General features: G+C 34.5%; 1 non-coding gene and 1 pseudogene across 1 annotated transcript; both read right to left on the reverse strand.

Annotated features, from left to right (window-relative positions):
- Positions 1–7083: 7083 nt before the first annotated feature.
- LOC149227783 (callose synthase 12 pseudogene) lies at positions 7084–10625 on the reverse strand (annotated as a pseudogene).
- On the reverse strand, positions 8646–8726 carry LOC149227784 (small nucleolar RNA J33). Its single transcript, XR_016248554.1, has one exon. It is a non-coding gene; the product is annotated as a small nucleolar RNA J33 (small nucleolar RNA).
- Positions 10626–14014: the final 3389 nt, after the last annotated feature.

The raw sequence follows: 14014 nt of genomic DNA on the forward strand, positions 1-14014 counted from the left end.
TTATTGAATAAGCTAATGATTTATAACATAGTGTCTTGCTAATGAAATATCGTTTCAAGATAACTTTGGAAATGAAAGCATTAATTAAGTAAATGTAAATTGGGAATGAAATATCGATTCACGCCCCCTCTTAGTATATCTAACATCAAAATCTTTTGTTCTTAATTCATGAGAATTTGGTAGCACAGAGGGTGAAATATTTTTCATGTTCACATTATTTGTTGGATGATGAATTGGGAAGCCAAATTCTTCTTCTTCTTCTTCTTTATGTACTTGTCTTCTTCTTCCATTTTCTCCATCTCTTGTTGTATCTCCAGCTCTTATGCTAGTTCAAACTCTTGAATCTATTGTCCCTTCTTGCCTATTGTCAATCGTTGATGATTTTGATTTATGAGAGTATGGTGGTTCTTCAACTAGATTTTAAATAACTGGTTTCTCTTGGATTGAATGTGCTTCAAATAAACTCTCCTCTGTTAGAGTCATTTTAATTGGTATCTCTAATTGATGTCCTGTAAGTACCTCTCATATTAAATGTGAGTAGAAAATAATTTCTTGTATTAAAGATTCTTCTTGTTCTTGAGTTCGTTCAATTTCCTCTAGATATCTTCTTCTACATGGAAATCTGAGTATGTGTGATGTGGATGATGATGTGGCTCTTACTGTACCACATGTTGAACTAGTTGGGGTGGTAGGTGGATGAAGTGTTGAAGTGATTCTACCTCTAACAAATATACCTCTATAATCTCTTTCCCTATTCATGCATCCTACTTTTCATGCTTTACTTATATAGCTAATTGTATGCCTAAATTAGAAACCAAATCCTATGCACAGTTCACCGACAATGATGCCAAAAATATCAGTTAATTCTTTTGAACTAAAATCCTGTTACATTTAAATCATCAATCAGAGTTGGTAAACTTGTGAAGTGTAATACACAATATATGTAGGGTTAGGTTTCTAACTATTCTATTGAAATTCAACATGAAAGCAAAGTCTAATCTATGAAGAGTAATTGCAATTTAATTCAACACAGTCATGGTTCTAAACATTTTTAAACCCTCACCATGTAAAGGTTTACCATGAGACAATCACAAATTCAATTGATCATATAACTTATAATTTTAATTATGCAATTGAAGATGAACAAATCTTTATTCAATCAAATGATTCATATGAGTAACCTACACTGCATTGAAACACCACATCAAACTGTAAGCAACAGAAATTAAAGATGCCTATTAACAAAAAATTAAAACAATAGAAATCAAATTAATGAAAATTGATTGCAATGAAAAAGAAATTAAAACATTAACTAAGAAAAAATCAAAAGGAAAAGAGCAATGCTTTCCTCACATGGGGGGCCTTCCTGGGTCAGTTGTGCAATACTAAGGAAGTCATGTAAACCTTGGAATTGCTACAACACTACACTATCAAATCATTTATAATCCAACATCAATGCTCACAAAAGGAATTACTATGCCAACAATAGAATTTGTATTAAAAATATTAGAATATCCCCATAACAAGATTATCTCCTATCATTGAAATGATAAACTTTTATACAACTTGAAACAAATATTGTTCATATCTTTAATGCGAGATTTTAGAATAATTAGCCATAATTTGGATCTTGTGGATCTATGAAATAAAGTTATCAAATGTGTATGAGAAGTTCATGGTTGCATGAATTTCTCATACAAAATCTCAAGATATTATAGCTTGATTCTCGTGGATTTAATCCACAATCCTGTGCTAAGAACTTTGTTCCAAATTGTGCACTCTACCACTGATTTTGACTCACTCTACCACAACTTGACTGTTCCTCTGGCTTCATTCCTATGTTGATGTGGAAAGAAATGGGTTAAGTCTTATAGGTGGAGGAGCTTGGAATCACTATTTGCCATGTCTTCCAACTTGTTATTTCATTGTATCATGCTTGCCAATATGTAAACCTACGACTTAGCTATAGAATTAAAGACTACCTACAAAATGGTTATGTTTTTGTAGCTACAACATTTAAATTATTTTCTCAAAAGAATATATGAAACTATAGAAAAATGGACACTTTTACCTTGAATTTCTCTGATTTCTAACCCTTTGTAGCTCAAGACATGATTTTATATATCACTGGAATGTGATATAAGGAATATGAAAGATTATAGACATATGATAGGCATAGCAAATAGTGAAAAGATGACAAAAAGAGTTTATTATTGTGACCCAACACCACCTATGTGGTCATCACGACTTCCATTGAGTCCTCCATGTGGTTGTGGGTCCCAAAGCATAAAAAAGGAAGAAAAACCACTTAAAACATATGGCCACCCTAAACTAATGTAGATATTTAGGAGAAATTCTTCAGGATCCATCACATGAAATTATTATTTGGAAAAGGTATGTTCATGATACCTTCATTATTTGGCCCCATGGCACGGAAAATCTTGAAATATTCAAGCAACATCTTAATAACCTTTATGATTTTATTAAATTTAATATGTAGATTGAAGTTAATGGAAACATTCCCTTTCTTGATGTATTGATCACCAGGAAAGAGGATGGCTCTATCTCCCATCAAGTTTTGTGTAAGAAAACTCATACAGAGCAATATCTCCATTCCAATTATCATCGTCACCCAACTCAAAAATTTGGTGTTTTAAACACCCTTGCTACTAAAGCCCTCTGGAGCTCTTATGATTCCCATATCACTGATGAGAAGGATCATCTTTTATAGGTTTTTATGAACAACGGTTATAGTAAGCATCAAGGCCTAGAAGCCTTCCAAAACGTGGCAAAAAGACCTAGAGTTAAGGCTAATCCTAACGATTATATTGCCATTGTTCATCTTCCTTCTATTCAAGGAATGAATCACAAGTTGGCTCATATTCTTAAGAAAAAAAATATCTCTACAACCTTTAAGTCGCTTAATGTTATAAGATCCTCCCTTAGGTATGTCAAAGACCATATTGACCCCTCTAACACTAAGGGAGTCTACATGATCCCTTGTTCTTGCGGGAAGCCTTATATAGGTGAAACTGGTCGGTCTATCAAATGTAGAAATTAGGAGCATGTTGCAGACATTAGAAATAATCGGTCTCTCTCTTCGGATCTTGCTAAGCATTTTGTTAAAACAAAGCATAACATTTGCATTGAGGACTCTTCTATCCTTGTGAGGATCTCTCATTTTCATCACAGGAAGTTCAGAGAGGCAATCGAGATCGAAAAGAGAGCCACTGGAAAATTAGTAGGAATTGGATCCTTAGTCTTTCCTCAAAATTCACTTCTTATTAGGTTATGTCTTTTTTCTCTCTTTTTTTTATTTAATTAATTTATTTAATTATCCCTTTCTTATTTTTTATTTATTATTTATTATTTGGTATTATATTTTTTCTCTTTTTGTCTTTAATATATATGTATATGAGTTATATATATTTATTATATTATTATTTACTATTATTATTTTTCCCATATTTATATATTCATTATTTAAATATTTAATTTAATTTTTATCTTTTATTATCCTAATCTTTTTCCCTTAATATTTATCTTACAATATTAATATAATATCTATTTATGTTTATATTTTTATTAATTCTCCTCATTTTCCTTATTTTTACCCTTTTTTTTCTTGTAAAAAAAATGTACTTTCATTCATAGAGTTGAAAGTAAAATACACTCTACATATGTACCTTTAGTGCATTCCTTAGGATCTACCCCGATCCCGCTGTGAACAATCAATAATATAACTCTGAGGATTTACAAAAATAAGTCCACACAAAGACAATGGCCAAAATGATGCGTAAAGTAGGATATATAGACCCAAGATCCTAAAAAATATAGATATGTAAAAACAAGGAAAGAAGAAAATACACCAACACAAATAAGAAATAAGAAAAATTGGGAGGATTAAGAAGCAACACCAATCTTCCCCTTCTTACCCTTCGTTTTTCAGACCTATTTCCTATCCCCCATACTAGTACCAACTAGAATCAATGCCAAAGAACATTCGACTATCTCCGGAGGATGATACTTGTCTGAATTCGAGCTTTCATATACATGGACATGTTTAGTGCCCCTGAACTCATCCTATATGTGAGTCCCTTTGCACTGTTGTTTTGGATCCATGACAATTTTAGCATCTACCATATCTAGAAAGTGAGAGACATCACCATGAGGAACCCTGCCCCCAACAATAGGTGAAACATGATGTGGCTAAGCCTCCACCACAGATTGGACAGGCTGGGTTCCTGGAGAAAACTCCTCCTCAATATCTGAGGAATGAGGATTTGTGCACTTCCAACATTTTAACGTAGTTGTCGTTCGCTTCTTCTTTGTTGGATTCTTTTTGGCATGGGGACATGTGTTCTATAAATGACCAGTCTGAAAACATTTTCGACATCTAAAAGCTATGTTCTCATAATATAAAACATGGCTTAACATAAGTCTTGATGTTTCATTTGTATATGTCTAGGAAGACCTTAACTGAGATCCATCTTTACACATATTCTGGTGAATGTAAATATACCTTTATGAGTCCTTTCATTTTCCATCTTCTTTGATTTCCCAAGTGTATTCCCAATATCCTCTATGACCTTTGGATGCCAAAAAGGTATAGGAATATTTTGGAGTCTCACCCAAACTGGCATGGTTGAAACCACCATAGTAATGGCACCAAATGATGGGAACCATGGTGTAATGAAAAGGCCTGCATTACCTCAAAACCACGGACCATCATTTAGTATAGTGTCCATTTATTTTTGTGTGTCAAATTATACAACGAATAATCCTTTGGAGCATAAATAAATGTCTCCAAAGGGTTAATATCCATTGATGGAGAGCCTTTGGCTTGGGCCAAAAACCATTAAATCTATTTAAATGATAACCTTTGATTTGAGAGCCGAGGAGAGGGTGGTTACCTTGTATGATTTATTTCCATGAAGGGATCATTATCCATTTGCTCAACACTATGTGGACTTGGATTATTTTGGTTCTATGGTCTAGTGTTATTTTTGGGTGGACCAATAGGAAGGGAAGACTTCTCCTTGGCTACATCCTTGTATGAAGTGGTTCCATTTTGTGTCTTGTCACCTGGGCCTCCACCATGTAGTCACCGATTCAAGATTATGGATGATTCCCTGTAGATTCCATTTTCTTGGATTTGTGTATTGTCATGTAATATAATCCTTGCATAGATGAGGATTTGGCATTCAACACGAATAGTCCATTTATTCTCAATACTGTGTTTTAGAGCATAAATACTATTTGTAGCTTTAATCCAAAAAAGGGTTATCTACCCCTGAATGATTTTTATACAAATCTGGAATGTAGTAGTAACCTCCTGACACATTTTGATGACATATCCCATCCAACGAGTGAGATTTACTATTTTATGTGGTTTTATAGCCCCGTAGGGCCCATTTCCATCAACCCTCTTCAGTTCTATCCCAACCACAACAACACACAGAGGAAATAAAGAGTGGATGATTGAAGCCTCCGACTATTCGAAATCCATAATAGAGCAATAAAATATCATAGGGGAACATAACAATAATAATGTTACTTGCTTCCTTCCGCAAATCCATTTGCACCAACTAGTGCAATTGATAGAAAACCCAGATGAGAACAATGGGGGCCTCTCCTGTGTCAACACACCATAACAATAAAGCCATAAGGAGTGGGAAATCCATCATTATGTGAGAAAATATCAACACTGCACTAAGTCCATCCAGAGGTGATATAGAAAAAGCCATAACCAAGACTCTCTTCCTCCATCTTTGGTGTGCCACAACGCAAAGTGAACCCAACAACCCTGGGAGAAAGTACATTAGAAAATCGTCTCTGGTTCAGTATTGAGGAGGGCAAGGCCACGCCGCTCCATAGGCCATCACATCGCAAAAGGGATACTATCAGTGTTGACTCCTTCTTTCCTGCAACAATCCAAAAACCTAAGAAAATGCATAGTCATTCCTCTTCCTTCAAGAAATTTGTTATGTTCAATTTTTTTACCCTATTTGTCCTTAATATTATCATTTTTCCTTATTTTATCACCTTTTTCTTAATATTTATTCTAATGTATTAATATATTATTTAAACTTTATTTTTTTTCCTTATGTTTATCTTGATTATCACTAATATTATTAATTATTATTTTCCCCTTTTTTAATATATGATTATTCCCCTAATACTATATTATCCCCCTTTTCATAAAATTATCCCCTAGCTCATTTTTTTTTAAATTTTTATTATTATTTTGATTTATTTTAATAATTTTTCTAAAGAATATTTTCTTTAGACTCTCTTCTCTTTACATACCTTTGCTTGATCATATTTTTTCCAATCTTTTCATCTTGATGATGAACCACATTTGTTGATTCAAAATGTGTCTTACTACATAGGCAAAATAGACAAATAATACTTTCATATGAGAGATCCTCAGATTTTTTTCTTTAAATAATTATACTCATAAAAGCTTACATTCAGATAATACAAAAATTATAAAGTTCACAGATGGGGGATATACTTGTCTCCAATTCATATGGGGTCTTTGACAGCCTCGAAATAGTGAGAGGATCACTAAAGATATCTTTGATTGGCATCTCACGAAAGCATATATGAGGTGGGGACCGGGGTTGTGGCTGCCACCACTCTTTTATATGCCACGGGCTGGAACTTCCAATGGAATATGCGGGAGCCCATGATATTTGTTTCTAATACCATTTGTGCATTTTCAATCAAGACACTACACACTCCTCATTGGCACCCTCCTTTCAGTGTGCTAAATTTTTCACCTACAGGGCTCTCACAACTTTGGGGATCATCCTCATGTGCACCATGTTCTCATTCTGTCTTGTTCAAATATGCACTTTCAATATTTTTTATATCTATGATACTTTCAATTGGGGTGTATGGCTCATGGTTGCAAGATACATTTTTCCACCTGCCATAGTGCCCTAGCTACAAGGCAGTGGAATCACACTCGACGTATGATTCCATAACTATCATGATAAGATTCTGCCTATCAGAAATTTGCATAACACAGTTTACCACCCCCCGAGATCACTATAAGGCCATCTTACTCTGACTTAGTTAAGATCCCATCCCACCCTCGTACCATATCCAGTTCATAAAATCGTCAAAGTCATCAACAATTTTCAACCAATCAAATCCTGATGGATTGAACATAAACAGTGCCATGATCCATGATAGGACAAGAAACCAACTTGATATGGTTAAAATAATATAAACAAATGTATTGGTCATGATAGAACTATACGATGTATAAATTATCAATAGTATCCCAAGTTCAATATCCTTCACAAAATGACTGCGAGCTTAAAGTCTGTAATTTTCAGCAAATATATTATGTTGCACAACAAATCCACGCCTTGTAGTCTGATACTTTGCACGCCGTGAATTATTATTCTACCAAAACAGTGCGTACGAGTACCCATTGAGAAAGTGTAAAAAGAAAATGCTAACTGCAACTGCATGGTTAAAAACTCTCCCATTTCATTCAAGAATCCATGCTCCAGATAATTTTCAATGATCACTGGGAGAGCTGTGAAGAGGCCAAGCTGAATGATGAACTGTTGATTGAGGACTGTTGCAAGTTCCTTGTCGTCTGTATTAATTGCTTCATCGATAATGGGCTGCTTAGCTCCATTAAGAATAAAATACACCCTTCCCCACAGGAATGCATAAACTGTTAGGACCACCAACATAGTATTAAAATATAATCCAATTATTAAGGTGTAGGAGAGCACAAGGAAAAAATTGACGTGTTGTCCAAGGCGATACACATCCTTGCTGAGAACCTGATCACCATTGTCACATTTCCCCAACACAGTGTGCAATTAACGCCACCAAATATGTCCTCACTGATGTTCATTACCTAGGACGCTTTACTGATACATCCTTGGTTTATGAACCAAAACTGATCAAATACATCAGCGCGACCATAGTGCATCCTTACCTTCAGTGGGTTTGCAAGCACACGTTGCCCAAGGGTTACAAAACTTGTCTCCTGAGCAGACATAAACCAAGCAAGGGAAGACTCAGAACATGTGAAAACATATTCACAAATTCCTAGAATTGTTGGCTTTCAGATACCATAATATCTTGTGAATTCTTGCAAGAGATTGCATAGCTTCAGAGCCTCTTCAAAATAGCTATCTTGGTTCATATCAATTGTCTGCACTGCTTCCCCCTTGTGAAAATCAAAGCATGATTTTGATTTTCTGGTTTCCCTTCACCAAGTTTCATCGACCTAGGTAGCCTAACCCTGTATATTTCCACCTCCCTATGCATATCTTGGTCATACTTAACAAGGACATAGAAATATTGCACATCATCCCTTCCTATACGGGCCTCATCAACATAAGAAACCATAAGTGCCTCATTATTCTTCATGAAATACGATATATCTTCGACCTGAGGATCCTCCCTTGCATTTTGAAAACCATAAATCCAACAAGAAACAACATAAGTAAAGTTAATGAGTGTTGTGGCATATTCACGATCTTTGAAGAGAATTCCTACTCCACTATTTTCATTGTTAATGCTCCGACCTGATGGAAAACTACTTGAACTCAATCCACTGTCGTCTTCCCTTCTTCCTGAAGTTGTGGCCACAAGTTCCTTGAAGCCATCCATGATATCCATATCTAATGATGAATCAAGAAAATACAACATTTTTAAGGCCTTTCTCTAGTACATCATACTCCTTACAGTGCAGGCTGATGTTTGGCATGTATATGAGGCCCACAACCGAATTTTTCTCACATGATTGGTCCCAGTTCAGGTTCCTTTATTCCTTTCTGATGCATCTACTCCAAGAAATCCCCCCATTCATCAGGAAATATATTCTTCATTCAATGTACGAAATTGTTCTTTATTATGATAACATCCTCAACACAGTAGGGAGTCTACACATGAAAAACCAAATCTTATCCACGTGGTTCATGAGGCATGTTCATAAAGAGAGAGTTGCTGAAAATCTAATCCGTCACCTTGTCTCCATATTTCCTGGAACATTGTGCATGGAATCTCTAGAAGTTAAAATGGTGCATAGGTGATGTAGCTGGCAATAAAAGGTCTCATCTTCTATATCAGGCAATTCTACTGTATCCTCGAATAGCAACATACTACCACTCCTTTGAGAAACAAGTCCATCTTGCCTCATTTTGTCTCTACTCTACTTTTCTTTCAAAAAATCTCTAATAACGATTTCATAGAGGTTTTCCAAAGAATTAACTACTTTCTGCTGGTCCTTTGCAGAGGGTTTTGTTTGGAGAGTGTAAACCATTGTAATCAACTTAGAATGAATTTGATGCAACTGTCTCATTCTATATTTCTATGTAAACTTCTTCATAGAAAGTGATGCATTAGTCTCTTCAAACACACTAACAATAATCAAGCGTTTTTCGGTATCTATCTCCATAATTCTCTTAAGCAAATTATTATGATTGTCATACGTTTCTATCATCGCATAACGAAAATACTCATTCTTGCAGATTTTTCTCCATATTTTCTTGTCAATACCTCCTACCACCCTAGCCTGACCTAGGGAAAGCAATAGCTCATTTCAGAGCAATAGGCATGGCCATTGAATAATGCGTACATTCCAAGAGTTTCGAGGCAGCCCCAACAATTCCACTTCCAAGTCATTGACAATATACTCTTCCCGGAATATCCTAAGAATTTCATTCCAAATAAGGGCAAACCAATCTGCTTCAACCTGATTATTAGTCTCAATTTTATTTTATTGTGATCCAAATCCATATATGAGTTGTAAGCACCTGATTACGTCCCTTATTTTAACTTTCAAATACCCCTTGGTTTTGAGCAACAATTCTTCGGGCATCAAATTTAATTGCAGGGCACTGGAAAAAAACTGAAATCGCAACCTCAATTGTTGAATATTTTGAATCTCTCCTAGATGGTTAAACAATCCCACCAAGGCTCTATGGATGACAATATTGAATACCATATTTGTGTGTCCATGAAGTAGATCAAGATCATCGGTGCCCACAGTACACCAATGGAAAATCAGTTAGTGTGTTTGAAAAAGTCATGCCACTTGTATTGAATGGCACTGGTTGGGAGCTTCAATATTTGCTTCGTTGCCATCACCATAGGTTTGATATGGAAATAGTAACTAAAACAAAACTTTGCAGCTAGCAATATTACCCAAAATAGAGAATATGAGATGTTATAAAAAATTCCCTCTCGAATCCCACATCCAACAAATATTCTAGATTGAAACCACCATGTCAAAACACGGAAAATGCTCTAGTTGGTTTTCTCTATAAAATTTCTGACCCAAGGAATAATAAAAAGAAGCACAGCCAATGGCTCAGGAGAGATGAATGTGAGTGCAGCCTCTAAATAGTTTAACAATCTTCTATTCGCCTCCCCTGACCATCTTAAATCATGATTCCTTTGATTCCACATCTAACTATGGAGCACAACAAAGAGAATGGTCCATATAGTTGCCACAATGATCTTCAATAGCATTCTTATTCCTTGTAAATGAATCTCTCTTGACACTAAAATGTACTGCATGCCAAGATTAAATGCAAATGCAAAAGTCGTAGGCCTGGCCACGTTATGAAAACAGTAAGCAATATTTTGAATGATACATTCCATGGGAATGATTCAATTTGCCATCACTATGTTATAATGTATTGTATTATAAAGTATTAGGTAAGTTATAACATTTGAGGTGCACCATAAAAAATATTTTCAACAAAACCTATGGACAATAATGAGGTTTAAGATCTTACCAAGGCAATTTTGTTGGGTTGTTGTTTCCTTTCTCTAGATAGACTGTGATTCCAACACACACCATGCTTATCTTCCATCTTACACATATTATCTCATAAAACCCATCATCAATTTTAAAGAAAAAAAAAATATCAAATACAAATGGTAAGAAACCTAGAATCATAATAATTAATTTGGAATTACTTTAGATAGTTTGTGTGAGATTAGACTTTGATTAAAGGGATTGATGCCTGGTCTGAGACTAGTTGTAAAAGATATTTTATAATGCCCTGTTCAAGCTTTGGATCAAAGGGCTTCCAAAGGGTCTTAGACTTGTGCAAGGGAACATCAATTGCATGAGCTTGATAATGGAAACTGAACTTTGTAAAAATACACTTCTAGGCAACCCTGATTCCCTTCCATAAGAGAGAATAAGAAGTTTCAACTTACGAAATAAAACTAGTTAAGAAGAATGCCTCCTTCAAGGGTTAGGTCAATAACTCAAATTAAAGTACCATTGATTTTCCAAGAACCAAAGACCACATAAGAGTCTAGTGGCAGATGGACATCTTGCGGGTCATTGGAGAATAGGAAGAAGATGATAACAATGTCGCAAGGTGAATTTATTCATGTAGGATCCCATTTGGTGTTGTTGTTCACCATATCGAAACAAAATGCACTAGGTTGTCAATGAGGAACTGAGTGCATACAAGGTCCCCAATTATGAGAAGGTGGGAACAACCTTGTTTTCTAAAGAGATGGTTCTAATTGAAAGAAGATTGAGTAGAATAAAATGAAGTTGGAATGAATCAGGGGCTTCCAATAGTACTATGGATGGACTAACATTGCTTGTAGGTCATCAGTCAATACCATTACTTAATAAAAGGTGCTATATCTATCAAGTTATGTATTCCATATTGCTCATTTCAGGAGAAGAATGCAAAATTTATTTAAGAAGCTTTATCACAATTGATTGATTTCTTCCTTATCATAACTATTGCTATAAAACACAAGAGTAGGTTATTTCTGCATCAACTATCATAGAAATTGACAAAACATTTATTATGGCTTCCATGTAACGATTTCCAATTGGAAATATAGACATATTTTCTTAATCATTATGAATTATTGTCTTAATAAAAAATCTAGATAGCCCCAAAGGTTAGCTCAATCAGTTTCTGCCACTACTGCCAAGACATTGCAAGTAATCCAACAATCTTGCATGTCCCCAATTTTATTCCCAAGCAATCAAGTGCACCGAATCTATACATTGGATGCTTTACAATATGTACCATCCCCAAAATGTGGGAAAGTACCCAAAAGTTTTCTAGGGATTTATTTTCAAGGAAAACAAAATTAAGAATCTAGATGCAACAACATCCTTCATCATTGATATAATCAAAGTCTCTCTGAAAAATATTATTAGGATAAACTAGACTATCCATGAGACATCATTTAATATTCATTCACTACCTTAAAGATGAATCTAAAAGGACAAAGACTGATAAAGAAATTATAGCAAAATGAAAGACATGAAAACATAAAAGCAAATGGAGACTATTATTAATGGACAAGTAAAAAAAATTAAAGAATCATGTGAAAACTTGTGTCTTCAAATTATTAGTAGATTTTAGAGAAACTACCACAAATAAATCAAATAGGACCTTGAAATATAATTTCAAGAAACTAGCAACACATAATTTACTATAAGATATCACCATCATATCCATTTGTGCTATATTCCTTTGAAATTCTTGCATCACAATAACACTAGATCCATTTTTTATCCAACCAATAAATTTATAGACAATTGATTAATCCACGTTTGTGATCATAAAAATTACTCGGATCCATTATAAATCAGAAAGAAAGAGATATTATATTGATGTCCAGGGGTTTCTAAAACTAGTTAATGGGAATGCGAAAGTGCATCATAGTATTTTATCTGCATAGGCACCCATAGAACATGATAGGACAAGACCCTATGCACCATCTAATTAATTAAAACTAAGAGCTAAGTGGAAATAAAGGAAGGAGTAATTATGTAAAAACCAAATAGAGCCTAAATGCATGCACTAACTGAAATTACAACATAATATTTCATCTGCATCAACACTAAAAGAATGAGACCCTAAGCCCCATTTAAGAAACTAAAACCCATAGATATTTAAGTAGAAGGAAAATTAAGGAAGCAATGATTGATGGGACAAAATAAAGACTGAATGAACATAATTGAAATACTATAATGAATCTACACGAGTTTACAATTTTCATAGCTACAAACTTTACAAGATTGGCATGAATGTTTTAAGGACTGTAAAATAGATCCTTCGCTTTATTTTATACTTCCCTTCAAATCATTTTAGTAATATTTTCTTTGGTCAGGAACACTGGCTCGCCATAGAAAAAGTGGGGCCTAAACATCCAAACACTCATCCATATCTTATTCATGGCTACCATTTCCTTATAGGCACCTATCATCCCTATATCAACAGAGGTGTTTACATACATAACCTCTTGGAATAATCAAGCTCATTCAAGAAATCACTTTCAAATAAAAAGATTGTCATTATATGTATTAAAATATGAACAAGAAGTCCCAGTTTTCATAGTTTGCACTTGTGTATGTGTTGCCACTTCCTGCACTTGGGCACACCTACATTGTAAATTAGTTATTTGTTGTCTTAACCTGATAAGTTGGCGAGCTCAAATGTTTGTGGCAGCCTTTACATGCATAAATCAAGTTTTAGGTAAAACAATAAAATTAGAACTCTGAACTTATTGAATTGGTAATGATAACATATTGAAAAATATATGGTCGTCTCACATCATTATTATTTTTTGCATTATTTTTCATCTCAACAACAATTTTTTTGTCCTCCCATCAAGGTTTCTAACCATAAACAAAACTTAGGAACATGTTTGTTTTACTTTGTCATACTTTTAAATTACCCTTCTCCAATAGTTACTAGTCTTAGAAACATAAACTTATACTTTCCTAGAAGCCTCTTATTATAGTGACGCTATCTCTCGTTCAACACCTGAAACATTCAAGAGAAATTGTTATGAAGAAGCCAACCTGAAAATTTCTAGGCGATTAAGTACTTCAAAGTTCAAACATCAAAATATTGTGACATTTAGTTAGTGAGAATTGGTCAACAATATTCGGATCTTTCACATGGTCAAAATCTATTGCATAGTCATGGTACATGTTCTTGTATGATAAGCGAGGGAAATCTTACGAGTACATTCA

Source organism: Pinus tabuliformis, chromosome J (assembly GCF_031772625.1).
Source record: "Pinus tabuliformis cultivar Carrire ecotype Pingquan chromosome J, CPIR1, whole genome shotgun sequence".
Lineage (NCBI taxonomy): Eukaryota > Viridiplantae > Streptophyta > Pinopsida > Pinales > Pinaceae > Pinus > Pinus tabuliformis.